Genomic DNA, 15,663 nt, shown 5'->3' on the forward strand with positions numbered 1-15,663 from the left:
CAACCCTGTTACCAAGTATAGCTCATACCAGCTGTATGCATAAAACTCTGGAACGAATGGTAAACCTTCACATTGTATGTGCTCTCGAATCCCAGGATAGCCTGTGCCACTCCCAGTGCATGTTCAAGTATTAGTGTTCTACCTTTGACAACTTAATTCTACTGGAGACAGTGATACAGGGTTCTTTGTTATGATGAAACCATTTAGTCAATGTGTTTCTCCTTTCCTTGGAAAAAACGTAAAACACTAATTGGGAGGGAGACAGAACATCCTTCGTCAGGGGGGGGAGGAGATCAGCATGTTCTGAAGGGTAACTTGTCCAGGCAGTTCAGCATTTCTATTTATACATTTCTGGTGTCATAGTTTAGTGAATCATGGCGACAGTTGATTGTGGATTTTTAATACATTAAAAGCAGCTTTGCATGTGGAGACACCCGTTATCACCCTCCAAAGATTGTGATGACACAACATTGTAAGGGTGTTGTGACCTTGCTGTTGATTGTCCCACATACATCATAATCAACTCACTAATATGATTATTGATCAGAATATGTGGTAAAAAGTTGCATGTCTTAAAAGAAGCTGCATCCTAAAGCACTGCCAAAACTGGAATACTGTAATGTACCAACAGATGCAGTGACAATCTCATTGTTCGAAACTAAACTTCCAATGTGTCTTTAACAGAACATTTACATTCAGCATGTGTTACCTGCAATGCCAGTGAGACATAGGCTTTTAATGCAAAAGACATTCCAAGAACTGATGGGTGCTCAGTGGACAATGGAGAGATGGGTGATGGAATTACTGGGAGAGACAGGGAGACAAACAAATTGGGCATAAAGCAAACAGGAGTGGAACAAATAATGAAAGTTACATAGGGGTTGGCAGGACATATGGAAACATACAGCATTTGCTACGCACATCTGGAAATGGAAACAAAGGAATTTCTATGGTGGGTTCAAAAAGATAAGATTGCTAATGAAAGGTTGGTAAATGACATGAAAATACACAGGTACAACATGGATGTGTACATTGAAGACCACCCACATTGGAGTCATTCTGCTCAGTTCAACCAGTTTGAGAAAATGTTCCAACTCATAGTCTCAGATATGGCTGAAATTTGGCATACCACTGCTGCCATGTCTGGAACACTCATATATGAAGTATTGTGTTCCCCTGGGAATTAGTTCCAGGATTATAGCTTGTGAAAGAAGTTGGTGCAACCCAGAAGTAGCAATGCACATTTGGGGACTATTCCTCGTAGTCCAGTGAAATTTTTACCACTGAGTAACATCAGCAACATGTTTCTGAGGGAAAGTAAAAAATGTCAATCTGGTGAAAATATGTAACGTATTAAAAGATACATATCATAGGTGTGCACCATGCCACACATAATTCACACAGGAAGAGATAATATTTTCACACACACACACACACACACACACACACACACAGTGTGTCCACATCTTTTACCACCGGAAAAAATGTGGATTTTCAAAGTAGCACAAAAGAAATGAGTAATTTCCAAGCCAAATTTCATAAATTGCTCGAGTAAACATGTTATTGCAAGGCATTTGTGTACAATGAAAGTTGACAGATGTATTTATTTACATTTGTTTTAACAAGATTTAGCAATTAATAGTATGATGCAGACAGTTATGGTGTCTGTTATCTGATGAGATTCATTTCTTGTTTCAAATAAGGCGGCAGCAAGTGTTGGGAAACATTTGACAGCTGAAAGTTAACCAGTGGAAGTGTTCAAGAGCAGGATGAGTCAGTGTGTGGCAGGAAGAATAAGGGAAACAAGCGAGCATCACAGGGTACTCATGCTATCAAGATTAAAGATTCTAGTTCAGACTGGTCAGTGCTGTTGTGGTAAAGGCAGTGTGCAGGCAGAATAATTTGCAGGTGGTACTTTTATTCAAACAAATTTCAGTATTGGTAGAGAAGAAGATTCTCAGGGTCATAAAACACAAGGAACTAAATGTGGCACTCATTTTGTTCACGATCTGAATGAATGAGACCACGAGTTGTTGCTAAGGAGATCTGGGATGCACCCTGTGGGTGTGAGAAGTACAGTCCTAGGGAACATGAGTGTTTATCAACCTATGGAAATGGTTCTGGATAAGTGTTCTTTCCTGTAGAGAAGTTGTCTTGACCCATTTCAGGTCTATAAGAAGACAGTAGGGTGTAGGCTTCGAGAAGTTGATATAAAGTTAGTATTGAAAGTGAATCAGTGCACAGGATTTAACATGAAACCAGGATAAAAGTTGTGTCCCATGTGTGTCACACTACTAAAAAGAGAATATCCTGATAATATACAGGATGGTGACGAAAAGTACAGCTGCCTTCAGCAACAGTAGCAGTGCAATTAAATACTTCAGTGACTGCTCTTGGTTTGTCTCCCATGAAGAGACAGAGTTGCGAAAAAAATTCAGACCCAGTTATAGTGAAAGAAAACTAAAAGAAACTGATATGGATATGAAACACACAATGGCAGAGACGCTAATGATGAAAGAGGAAGAACTATCTGTTCCACGGAAACAGAAATCGTGCCAGAAATGCTGCAATTTGGACAAAATTGTGCGTCATTTGCAAGAAAAATGAGTTATATCACATGCAAGAAAAAAGTGGCTATTCTTACCCTTGTACCTTCTAACAATCCAATTGGTCTATTGAGTGAACTGCAAAAGAAATTAGTGTTTTTCCATATATGGTAAAGCAAGCCAGGAAAATTAAAGCAAGCCAAAGAGTGCTTCCAGAACTTCAACGGGCTTTGGGTAACAATTGAGTTCAGAAATAAAGATGTTAGTGTCAGAGTTTTACAAAAATGATGACTACAGCAAAATAATGCGTGGCAAGAAAAAATAGGTTATGTTAAAAGTGGGAAACGTACATGTGCAGGTGCAAAAAAGAAACTTGCTTGCAACATTTATGAACTATACAGGTTGAAGCGAAATTTGCGCACTTGCCTCACAGGCCAATGGTAAGAAAATGTCTCTCACAAAATTTCGTCTGGCGAGTACATCTGGCAGAAAAAGAATGTTAAAGAGTGGCAATCTGGCAACACTGCAACCACAAGTACGGTAAGTATCTCTGTCAGCATATATTAGTTGTGCTGCACAAGTGGTTCAGTGGACAGAGTTTTGTGTTAGCATGCAGGAGGTCGAGGGTTCGAGCCTGCGTTGGGGCGCTTTTTTTTATTTGCTAATTTCATTCTAACATCTGCTGTAATATACACTGTTTCTTAGGTCACATTTATCCTAAATTTACAACATTTTGTGCCACTGAACATAACAAATACGTGGTTAGACAAATAAGAAATACAGTTGAAACAAATAATCTGTCATACGACAGAATAACTACAAAATCAGTATCAGTTTCAACATGTTAAAGATGGTAGCACAATACAGTAACACATCTACTTGTCATTTATACTACATGTAATATGAGTGCTCAGATGTGGTACATTAGCAACCAGTGACAATAATAATGTCCATATGAATGATCGCATGACCTTCACAACAGAATACGTTGTCCTCAGAACAACAGTTGCTCAAAGCGAGCTCCCTGTACATCCAAACATTGCGCAACCCGCCGGATCGTAAAGCTCTGGACCCTTTGCAGCAAAGCTGTGTCCACAGTAACAAGAACAGCATAAACACGCCCTAGCAATTGTTCCACATTTGTAGGCGGAGTAGAGTACATGTGCTCATTCAGGTGTCCCCACAGGAAGAAACCCAGGGGATTTAGGTCAGGTGAACGTGGTGGTCATATGACTGGACCTCCATGTCAGCCATTTCCCTGGAAATGTTCTGTCCAAATACTGTCGCACATTAATTCCAGAGTGTGGAGGTGCACCATCATGTTGGAACCATATCCTGTGCAGAACATGTAGTGTAACATCTTCCATTGCATCAGACAGGTAGTTTGAGATGAATGCATGATACCTTCGTGCAGGCAACATGTGGGGGCCCAAACACCTATTGCTCAATATTCCGGCCCAGATGTTGATACCAAATCAAACTTGATATCCACGGCCATGGGTGACATGCAGGTTAACCTCACACCAATGCTGGGCATTGTGCAAATTGAAGAAACACTCACGAGTGAATGCTGCTTCATCTGACCATATTACGGTGTTCACAAAGTCATCATTGGCTTCCTGTTGTTGGAACCATTCACAGAATTGCATCCGCTGATGGCGATCTGCAGGATGCAGGTGTTGCATGAAACCATAATGATAGGGGTGCAGCACATTATCGACCGCGCATTGCGAGACACGCAGCCGCCTTGCTATGCTACGTGTACTTCACTGAGGTTTTTGGTGTGTGACCTCCAGAATAGCTTCCTCAGTAGCTGGAGTATTGTGAGACCGTGGATGACCTCTGTCACACGATAGTGGAAGGAGAGAACCTGACACCCGAAGGCACAGCTCCAGATGGCAAAATACTTTTTTTTATCTGGATGGCGTCAACGAGAATATCCAGCAGCATATTCACGAGTGGCAACACCAGCCCGTTTATCAGATGCACCAAGGACCAGAAGCATATCCATGTATTCATTGTTTGTGTATGCCACACTGGTTTATAGGTTTACAATGAGAAAATTCGATACCCCTACGCATGTACATTGCAATCTGTCATGGGGCATTACTTCACTAACAACTAGCATACAGTATAAACACGCTGTTGATCTGCGCATTGTTCCATCTAATGACATTACCCCTCTGACAGATATTGTTCGGTATGATTCATCCCGACACTGCTAATTGTGAAATGTTCAGTTTCGAATTACACTGTTTCCCTAATGGTAATAGATACGATGTTTCCCCAATGCCATTGGTAGGATGATGATGATGCATTGAGAAATGTACTAAACAGCTTGCTGTTACCACACTCAATGTTGAAAGGCATAATTAGTGGGACCCTGGTGATAACACATACAAATAGTAACAGAGTTTGGACATTATTCTCAAAGCACATTGCTAGTCGTACTGGTAACACAAGACCCTAAAAAAAGTAATGTACCTGAAAGAGTCAAGAATAATAGTTGGTACTAATCCATGGGACCACTGGAGGAGGGTACAAAGAAAGCAGGTTTCACATCTAGTAGATGAAGTAGTGTGAATAAATTCACACCCACGATGTGGAAAGAGCTTGTTTCAAAGCTGACCAATCTTCCATTTCTATGATTGTAGTATGCAAGTGCAAATGTTTTCTAGAGGAACCACTGCAATCGCTTAACAATTAAGATGCCAGATACCATACCACCTGGACTACATTCACCAAATAAAAAACATATGCCTCGGCCCAGGATCGAACCATCAACATCCTGTATGCTAACCCAAACTCTATCCACTGCACCAACTGTAGCGCACAACCAAAATGTGCTGTCAGAGGTATACCCGGGCCAGTGAAACATGTCACTTGACAGCTCGTGTGTGGTTGGCTACACTGCGATTGCGAGGTTGCAATAGCTGCCACCGCACAAGCCCACAACTCCGAAGTACGTTTTGTAAATGTAAGCTACAAGCAACATTTATACGTAAGTGCAACAAAGTACGTTTTTCTAGGACGACGACGGAGACTACGCGTTTGATAGTATATTAAATCGGGAAATACAAACATTTAAAATGTCATATAATAATGTAATCTAAGCACACCAAATAACATGCTATCCACACTCGTAGAAGGAAATAAAGGAAAACATGCATAGGCTACCCAATTGCAGAGAGAAAAAGAATTAATTCTGTATACATTTGCACTCGCCAATGTACGATGTCAATGGCGCAATTCCATCCACTTCTCCTTCACCATCATCGGAATCGGTGCCAAAACCATTGTCTTCGTCGTCGTCATCATCATCATTATTAAGAGAAATCATGAATTGTTCATTTTCATTTATAATGCCAGCTATAGTCTGTGCTTCTCTTATTAGTTTAGCAATGTAGTCTACCTTTTCCTCCATGAGGTAGAGTCTGCAGTAGCAAGACCTTCACGTAGCAATCATTCCACTTCTGTTATAGTAAGTCTTGTTACTTCTAATTTACACTTTTTCACAGCAAACCAATTCAGTTGGACTAAAATCACAACTTGATAAGGTGGTAGCCCAATTACCAAGTGACCCTGTTTGCTTGTAATTTCATCTACAGCGTATTTAGGCATCACAGGCTTATTTTGTTTCACTAAAGAGTATAACAGCAGCTTTGTCATGCTTATGTCCACAGCAATGTCTTTTTGCCTGCAACCGCTGCACCATAGTTTCTTTATGGTCACTAGAAGTGGGAGTTTTATCTAAAATCACAGAATGGTACGGTGCATTGTCCATCACAAAAACTGTCAGAACACTAAACTGGTGCAATAAATTTTTAAACCACTGTAGAAACCGTGGGTGGTCCATATCCTCATGGTAGTCACTGGTTTTTGTCGATCGATAAACAGAAGTCCTTCAGGCACCAAGCCGTTTGAAGATTCTGCATGGGCCACAATCGGGATCCTCTTCCTGTTGGCTGATGACCGCTGCTGTTCGGAGTATCATCTGTCCAGCATTTCTCAACTGATCCTCCAGCGTTGACCCAGGTTTCATCTAACCATATGACTGAGTGTATGTCCTTTCCTACAGGTACGAGCTGCAACGAAATGAGTTTTTTGTACTAAGTTTTTGTCCGTCTAACTTTTTAAAACAGAAGTCCATACTTTTTAATATCATCTTAAGTGACGTTTTCCCCCCTGAGAAAAGTTCACTTTCTTTTAAAGAAATTAGCAACTTCGCTATTGTGTGGTATTCTTTCCTTTTATAGTATCAACTCGTGCGTCCTCTGTTGCAATTCCAAAGCCTGATTATTTAATGGCACTCCACGGTGCAACAGATTGTCGCTTGGTGAACGACATCATTTTGATGACATTGTTTAACAAACAGAAACTGTAGTCGCTGCAGAAACGCAACGCAACACAACAGCAGGCGTTTGCGCACTAACATACGAAGTTCACATGGAAGCTGGCAACATGTTAGCGTCGACACCGGAACCGGCTTTTTTCGGTGCTGTTATTGGTTCAGAAGACGCGGCACCTCCCGTTCTTCACTTGTTTGTTACTTATACTACCAACTCTATGGTGCTTGGGGAGTGACCTTGAAGTGACATGTTTCAGTGGCCCAGGTATAGTTACCATACATGTGGTTACAGTCTTGCCAGATTGTCACTCTTTAATGTCCTTTTTCTGCCGGATCAACTCACCAGACAAAATTTTGTGAGAAATTTTTTTGTTGCTGGCATGTGAGGAGTTGCGCTGCATAGCCAGAGTGCGCGAATTTTGCTTCACCCTGTATGTAGTATTCAAGGAAAAGTATTCCAATGCCAGAGTGGGTTTATGGTGTATTATCTTTTTTTTAATTCTTGGCTGAAATGGGTTATGACAGTAAGTGCAAGGGACACACACAATATGTGTGTGCCGTGAGACCCATCAAAATGCTAAGTTGTTGTTTGCTGCTATAAAGGATTGTGGTCTGGATTACAAAGATGCAATGAAACTGCTAGTGTGTGATATCAGTTCCTCCCAGTGCATGATGCAAAGGTGTGAAAAGTGTCTGTCAAGGCAAAACTTGCCAAACACCTGAATAATAAATTGCAGGGTGACCTTTTGAATGACAAACTTATCACTTATAAATAATGGAAAAACATGGCTCGCTCAACTCCTGAAGCAAAGCAAAGTACAGTGGAAGAGTTTGTTTAATTGTGTTGTGGGAAAAAAAAGACAAACTGACAGCACATAGCTTTACAGCAGCAGTGCAATCTGCATATCCCCATTTTTGTAAACATTTGAAACAAGATGAAATTATAATAATATTGTACTTTCCCGAAAATTATGCATTTATAGAGCAAGGTGCTTTTTCAAGGATATTGTTGGGGTGACAGCCAACCAAATCTCCAACCATTTTCGATTATTATAGAGATGAATCATGTGGTGTCTGTCATGAATTTGTGTGTTTTTAGTGACTGCTTAACTCATTATGCTATTGAAGTTCATGCCCACAGCCACACTGTCATCGCATATTTTAGAAACAAGCTGCCTCACATACATCTCTGCAAAATACTTTAGTGATTGGGCAACTAGCCAGGACAAAAACTCTAAAATCTCAAAAATATGTGAATGCATTACTGTGATTTTCAAATTCATGCAGAATGGTATTTTTTTGCAATGGTAAAAATGAATAGGGCGGTATTGCTGCTACCATTAAACACATGGCATCACAAGCTAGCCTGTAGCATCATACAAAAGGCCACATTCTAACAACTCTTCAATTGTTTACCTGGGTACAGAAAAATATCTCCAGTATACAGTCATTTTACATTCTGAAAGGTGTGAATAATGGCTAAAAAGCAGACTAAAAGATCTTAAAACTATTGCAGGCACAAGGAGCAATCACTTTTCTCCGGTAGACTCTGATAATGTGCAGATGAATAGACTGTCCGGTTATAATTATAGGTTCATGCACATGTGTCTTCAGTGTGTCTGACCCTGGATTCCGAAGCAAAGTGGCAACACACAACGAGGTTGCTTGTTGCTGTTTATGGTGATGGCACATTAGATATGTTGCAGAATGCTGCGAAGCAGGTGAACTTAATGACACCAACAGGACCAGCAAGATAATTTCAGTTGACACATTTGACAGACATTTGTTGGATTCCTTTTGAAAATTTTATGATGACCGTTACAGGTCCTACTTCTGTGTCAGGAAGACAGTACAATTTGACACTCAGTGTACAGAGAACAACAGCTATAGCAAGGGAATATCATTGGTCCCTTTTATGGTGAGACACTATAGGTGTTTCAATTTTTTGTGCTGTCCTGTGTGTGTGATTTATGTGTGAAAGATGTAGGCATGGTGTGGGTGTGGGTGTGCGCACACGCGCATTTAGCCCACATTACCTTTCTAGGGGGAAAAAAATCATCCCATCCCTGAGTGAATTATATTTGGCACGGCACCTCACATATTTTATTTTCCCTCAGAAAGAAGTTGCTGGTGTTTTGATAAATTGCACATGTTCCCTAAATGGATCTTACTTTGTGGTAAAAAATTTCACCCGACTCTAAGGAATAGTTCCAAAGTTAATAATTTCTGAAGTTGGCCAAATGTGCGTTGCATTTTCCATGTCACACCACCATCTTTCGCAAGCTATAATTCTAGAACTAATTCTCAGGGGAACGTAATACTTTGTACATGATTGTTCCACACATGGCAGCTTTGGTGTCCTAAACTTTAGCCAAAGTTGAGATTGAGCTGGAACCCCTGCTTGAATTGAAAAGGAATGACTCATTGGGATGTCTGGAGGAGCCTTTATGCGGTAGCTGTCGAATTGCTGATAACAAATATTTTCACTGAAAGTTACTATGAATTCAACTAGTGGCTAATCTGATCTGGATTTAAGGCTCTATTCATTCTCAGTTAAGAAACTTTCCACGGGAGCTAAATACAGTGAACTTATATTCAGAAAAATGAGGTTGGAATCCTATTGAGCCATCCAGATTTAGATTTTTCTTTGGTCCCCTTAATCACTTTAGTTTAACGTCAAGACTGTTCATTCAAAATGGCAATGACCAGTTTCTTAGAACTATTTCTATCCAGCCACAGTTAGCACTCGCCAATCAGTGCAATTTCAAAGTAAACAGCAAGGTTGCATTTAGTCAATTTGGAGGATATAGGATGTTCAGCAACTTAATATGATAAAGAGAACTATTTAAACAATTAAATAATGGACATTTTGGCCAGCTTTGCCCTGATGAGAGGGCCAAATGTCATTTGTATAGTTGTTTTGATGTTTTTTAATGATGTGGCCTAACACTAAAGAATTTTACTCAAAATTATGTATTGTTGTGCACAATTTTAGATTAGAGTCAATCATCACAGTTGCCTGTTTTGCTGTGGTACATGCAAGATGTATTTGAAAAGTAAATACTTTTCAGCTGGTAAAAAAAATTACAAAAAAGCTTTAATTGATGGTTTTATTAGTTTCTTACAGACTGACTTCACTGTTGCACGTAACTGCTTTCATTTCTAAGCACTTTCCATAATGTTTGGCAAACTTATTCAAACTCTCTGTATAGAACTTCCCCACCTGCAAATTTAATCAGTGAATGATTATGGCTTACTTGTTGTCTTCTAACTATTGGCCACTATGTTTAAAATGCTAGAAGAGGTAATAGTTACTGGGTGCAAAGTGGGGCTGTAGGATGAGTAGTCAAAAAGTTGCCATTGAAAATGGTGGACCTTATCCTTGGTGCAGTAAATTGTGTGTGTGTGTGTGTGTGTGTGTGTGTGTGTGTGTGTGTTTGTGTTTGTGTGTGTTTGTGTTTGTGTGTGTTTGTTCATTATCATGGACTGCTATCCCAGATACAGGTACCCATGCCATTGAATTTAGATAGTATATCTGTCTGATGAACATTCCACAGTACACATCTGCTGTAATTGTTGACCCATATTACATGAAATTGACCAAAAGAAAGCTCTTTTTTGTCCCAGAAAATGATAACCTTAATTTTTCGAATCAAGTAAGGAAATTGCTTGAATTTTTGGTAAGTTGGTGCAGTTGGATTTCGTCACTGTTTTGATTCTGTGTTGGTGTAGGTAGCCATGTCTTCTTGCCCATAACAAATTGGGGGAAACAAATCATCTTCATCTTGTCAATAGCAGTCCAAACTAGCTCGTCCACTGGACATTCTTTGCTCTTTGTACTGGTTAGTAAGCACTTTCGGTACTCATCTTGCACAAATTGTGGAATATCTTGGTTTTTCTGCATCATTTGTGTGAATAGTGGTGAGTAGAGCGTGGGAATTTGATAAGCCAAAGCACTAAACACCGACCAGATCAAAGTTTTTCCTCCACTTACTGCAATGATTTCATAATTTTGGGTACTGATCATTCCACTGTGCTCATCATCCTGTTCATTTGTAAAGCCACTTTTAAATACTCTTCTCTCTTATGTAACTGTTCCTTCACTCATTACTATAGACCCCCCCCCCCCACCCACCCACCCCTCCCTGCAGGTCTGGGGGTTAGAATAGGCCCAAGGTATTCCTGCCTGTCATAGGAGGCGATTAAAAGGAGTTTCACACATTTCGGCCTTTATGTGATGGTCCCCTCTAGGCTTTGACGTCCATTCTTCAAAATTTTCCCAAAGAGCGAGCCAATTGGGGAAGGGCGCCTTACAAGGTGCATCGTGTCCATCGTGCAGTGAGAGCTTTAGCCCACTTTCTCGTCGTCGCATTGCAATCCTGCTGATTCTCCATCTCTTGGGCGAGGACATCTTACTGGATGCGTTTTCCACCATGCATTATGCAATGCCGATTTCTGCGTCGACGATGACTCTGGACTTTAATGCACCTGATATCCAGCACGGTAGCCAGTCCATTGTGGTGGGGCTGCCATGTACCCTGTCGGTTGTAGCCCGCTGACCACACAGTTATCGCTCTGCTGATGCCTGCGCCATTAACTCCCCACGTATGCCAATGGGTAGATGACCATCCCCCTGGGGCATCATAGTGCTCAGAGCCATTTGAACCCTGGGGCATCGGGACACCCAGCAATGGCCATCCTGTCAGGTGGCCTTTGCTGCGGCTGGGTGGTGCCCGTGGGGAGGGCCACTGGTTCGAGTGGGTGGCATCAGGGTGGATGTCACGCAATGAAGTGTAGGCCATCATCTCTTGCTGGTGGCGAAACACCAGCAGTCTCTAAGCGATCACGTGTTAAATTCAACGCACAGTACGACCCCAAATCGTTCCCCTCCCTGGCCACACCATGGGAGGAACGTCAGGCTAAGGATGGCAGCAGATCTTATTCACCTCGGTACCTTGTAAGTTAGAGAGCTGATGGGGAATCTTTCATGACAATGAAGCCTCAGTTTCTTGTTGAGCATTTAGAGGACAAGTTCGGGGAGGTGAAGGGCTTGTCCAAAATGAGATCTGGGTCAGTCTTGATCAAAACAGCATCCTCTGCCCAGTCATGGGAGTTACTTGCTTGGGACAAGCTGGGGGATATTTCTGTAACCATCACACCCCATAATAGCTTAAATAGGGTCCAGGGTATCATATTTCACAGAGACCTTCTTTTGCAGTTCGACGATGAGCTGCGCACCAATTTAGATTGGTGAGGTGTACATTTCGTCTGGTGTGTCCACCGGGGTCCAACATATAATCAGGTTGCCACCAGTGCTTTCATCTTGGCCTTTGAGGGTGATACATTGCCCGAGAAGGTCAAGGTGATGGGCTACCAGTGTGACGTAAAGCCCTTTATCCCTCCCCTGATGCGGGGCTTTAAGTGCTGGAAGTTAGGCCATATGTCTTCCCGCTGTACTTCCTGCTTCACGTGCCGAGATTGTGGATGCCCATCACATCCCAATACTCCATGTGCCCCGCCTCCCATCTGTGTCAGCTGTGGAGAGCACCATTCGCCTTGCTCGCCTGACTGCAGGATTCTCCAGAAAGAAAGGAAAATCATTGAGTACAAAACCCTGGACAGACTGACCAACACTGAGGCTAAAAGAAAATTTGAATGCCTGCATCGTGTGCGTATGACATTGTCTTACGCCACCGCGACAACAGTTCTGTGACACAATCAGCTCCACCAACCCAAGCCACCTCTCAGAGCCTGAAGACTACAGCTGCCCCCCTCCCCCACCGTTGAATGGTGGGGGGGCATTTCCCTCCCTGTTGTTGCTCCTGCACCACCTTCTTTGGGAGCAACAACCCCACCGCCCCCCTCCCCCACCCTCCCCGCCCCAACCAATGAGGACATGCGTCCCCCACTTCTAAGCCAGAGAAGTGTAAGTCTTCTTAGACTTCTCTCGCTAGGAAGGGTTCCCTTGTGTCACTCCCTTCCCAGGTTTCTTCTAGTGGGAAAGACGACACCCACGAGTGGCTGAAGAGCCCAAAAGCAGCTGGTTGTACGGCTTCACGCTTGTCCTCAGTCCCGGAGACTGAGCCAGTAAAGTCCTCCCAGCCAGGGAAACCCAAGGAGCAGCGAGAGAAATCCAAAAAGAAAACCCTTAAGACCAAGGAAATTGCGGCGGCACCCACACCACCGCTACCTACAAGCTCTGCGGCTGAGGGTGGGGGTGGAGATTTTGGCATCTGCTGAGGACCTAGGTCCCGCCAGGCCCTCAGACATAATGGATAGAGACTGCTCAGGCAATAAATCGGAGGCTGCAGGTGACTGAGGTGTAAACTGCCTCATTGAATGTTCCATGCCTTCCCAGTCTCACGATGTCATCCTCCAGTAGAATTGCAGCAGTTTTTTCCACCATCTGGTTGAGCTACAGCAACTGTTAAGCTTTACACCTGCTATCTGCATTGCCCTCCAGGAAACCTGGTTCCCAGCAATGCGCACCCTGCCCTCTGTGGCTGTATGGGATATTACAGGAGCCATAGTGCCTATAATAGTGTCAGGTGGAGTTTGCGTTTATGTCCTAAACTCAGTCTGTAGGGAACATGTGCCCCATCAAACCCCTCTTGAAGCTGCGGCTGTCAGAATAAGGACGACACAGGAAATAACTGTCTGCAATGTATATCTTCCTCCAGATGGTGCAGTACCCCTGAATGTATTAGCTGCACTGATTGATGGACTCCCTAAACCTTTCCTACTTCTGGGAGATTTTAATGCCCATAACACCTTGTGGGGTGGTACCATGCTTACTGGCTGAGGCAGAGATGTCGAAACTTTACTGATGCAATTTGACCTCTGCCTCTTAAATACTGGGGCTGCCACACATTTCAGTGTGGCTCATTGTAGTTACTCGGCCATTGATTTATCAATTTGCAGCCCGGGACTTCTCCCATATATTCACTGGAGAGCACATGACGACCTGTGTGGTAGTGACCACTTCCCCATCTTCCTGTCACTGCCCCAGCGTCAGGCACAAGGACGCCTGCTCAGATGGGCTTTGAACAAGTCGGACCAGGGAAATTTCACCTCTGCTGTCACCGCTGAATCTCCCACACATGGTAACATCGATGTGATGGTTGAGCAGGTAGCTAGCACAATTGTTTCTGCGGCAGAAAACGCGATCCCTCACTCTTTAGGGTGCCCAAGGCAGTCCCTTGCTGGTCGCCGGAAGTCGCTGAAGCCATTAAGGAGCGTCGGCGAGCTCTACAGTGGCATAAACGGCACCCTTCCCTGGAGCACCTCATAGCTTTTAAACGGCTCTGTGCCTGTGTTTGGTACCTTATCAAACAACGGAAGAAGGAGTGTTGGGAGAGATATGTCTCCACCATTGGTTGCAACACGTCACCTTCCCAAGTCTGGGCAAAGATCAAACGTCTTTTCGGGTACAAAGCCCCAACAGCTGTCCCTGGTGTTACCATAAATGGCGAGTTATCTACTGACACAAAGGCGATTGCCGAGCACTTTGCTGAAGCCTCTGTGTCGGAGACTTACCCCTCAGCCTTTCGCACACTCAAACAGCGGCTGGAAGGGAATGTCCTCTCATTCACTACATGCTGCAGTGAATCCTATAACGTCCCATTTACAGAGTGGGAGCTCCTCAGTGCCCTTGCATATTGCCCCAACACAGCTCCTGGGCCTGATCGCATCCACAGCCAGATAATTAAACATCTCTCATCTGACTACAAGTGACCATCATTCCTGTGCTCAAACCCGGTAAAAACTTGCTTGATGTGGATAGCTATCGGCCCATCAGCCTCACAAACGTTCTTTGTAAGCTGCTGGAACGTATGGTATGTCGACGGTTGGGTTGGGTCCTGGAGTCACGTGGCTTGCTGGCTCCACATCAGGGCGGCTTCCGCCAGGGTAGCTGTACCACTGATAATCTTGTCTCCATAGAGTCTGCCATCCGAACAGAGTTTTCCAGAAGGCAACACCTGATTGCTGTCTATTTTACTTATGTAAAGCATACAACACGACTTAGCGACATCATATCCTTGCCACATTGTCTCTGGGGACCACTCCTGATTTTTATCCAAAACTTCCTGTCGCTCCGTACTTTCTATGTCCAAGTTTGTGACTCTCATAGTGCCATACATATCCAGGAGAATGGAGTCCCGCAGGGCTCTGTATTGAGTGTCTCTCTGTTTTTAGTGGCCATTAACTGTCTAGCAGTGGCTGTCGGGCCCTGTGTCTCACCCGTCTCTCTATGCAGACGCCTTCTGCATTTCGTACTGCTGCTCCAGTACTGTTGCTGCTGAGCGGCGCCTCCAGGGAGCCATCCACAAGGTGCAGTCATGGGCTCTAGCCCACGTCTTCCAGTTTTCAGCCACAAAGTTGTGTGTCGAGCACTTCCGTTGCCGTCGTACCGTTCATCTGGAACCGACACTTTATCTTAATGACGATTCACTCACTGTAGTGGAGACATATCAGTTCCCATGACTGGTTTTCAACGCTCAATTGACTTGGCTCCCTCATTTTCGTCAGCTTAATCAGAAGTGCCCTCCGTTGCTTGAGCAACACCATTTGGGGTGCAGGTCGCTGTACGCTGCTGCAGCTCTACAGAGCCCTTGTCCAATTCCGAATTGACTATGGGAGTGTGGTTTATGATTCGGCAGCACCTTCAGCACTGCATTTACTTGACCCTGTGCACCACTGTGGGGTTACATTAGAGACGGGAGCTTTTAGGATGAGTCCGGTGACCAGCATACTGCTGGAGGCTGGTGT

The 15,663-nt window shown here is 43.5% G+C and overlaps 1 protein-coding gene across 3 annotated transcripts in view; it reads left to right on the forward strand.

The window, feature by feature from the left end:
• The window catches only part of LOC126203908 (eukaryotic translation initiation factor 4H), a 75,139-nt gene that overhangs the window by 21,353 nt on the left and 38,123 nt on the right, over positions 1-15,663 (forward strand). The gene's annotated exons all lie outside the window — the stretch shown is intronic.

This window comes from Schistocerca nitens, chromosome 9 (assembly GCF_023898315.1).
Source record: "Schistocerca nitens isolate TAMUIC-IGC-003100 chromosome 9, iqSchNite1.1, whole genome shotgun sequence".
Lineage (NCBI taxonomy): Eukaryota > Metazoa > Arthropoda > Insecta > Orthoptera > Acrididae > Schistocerca > Schistocerca nitens.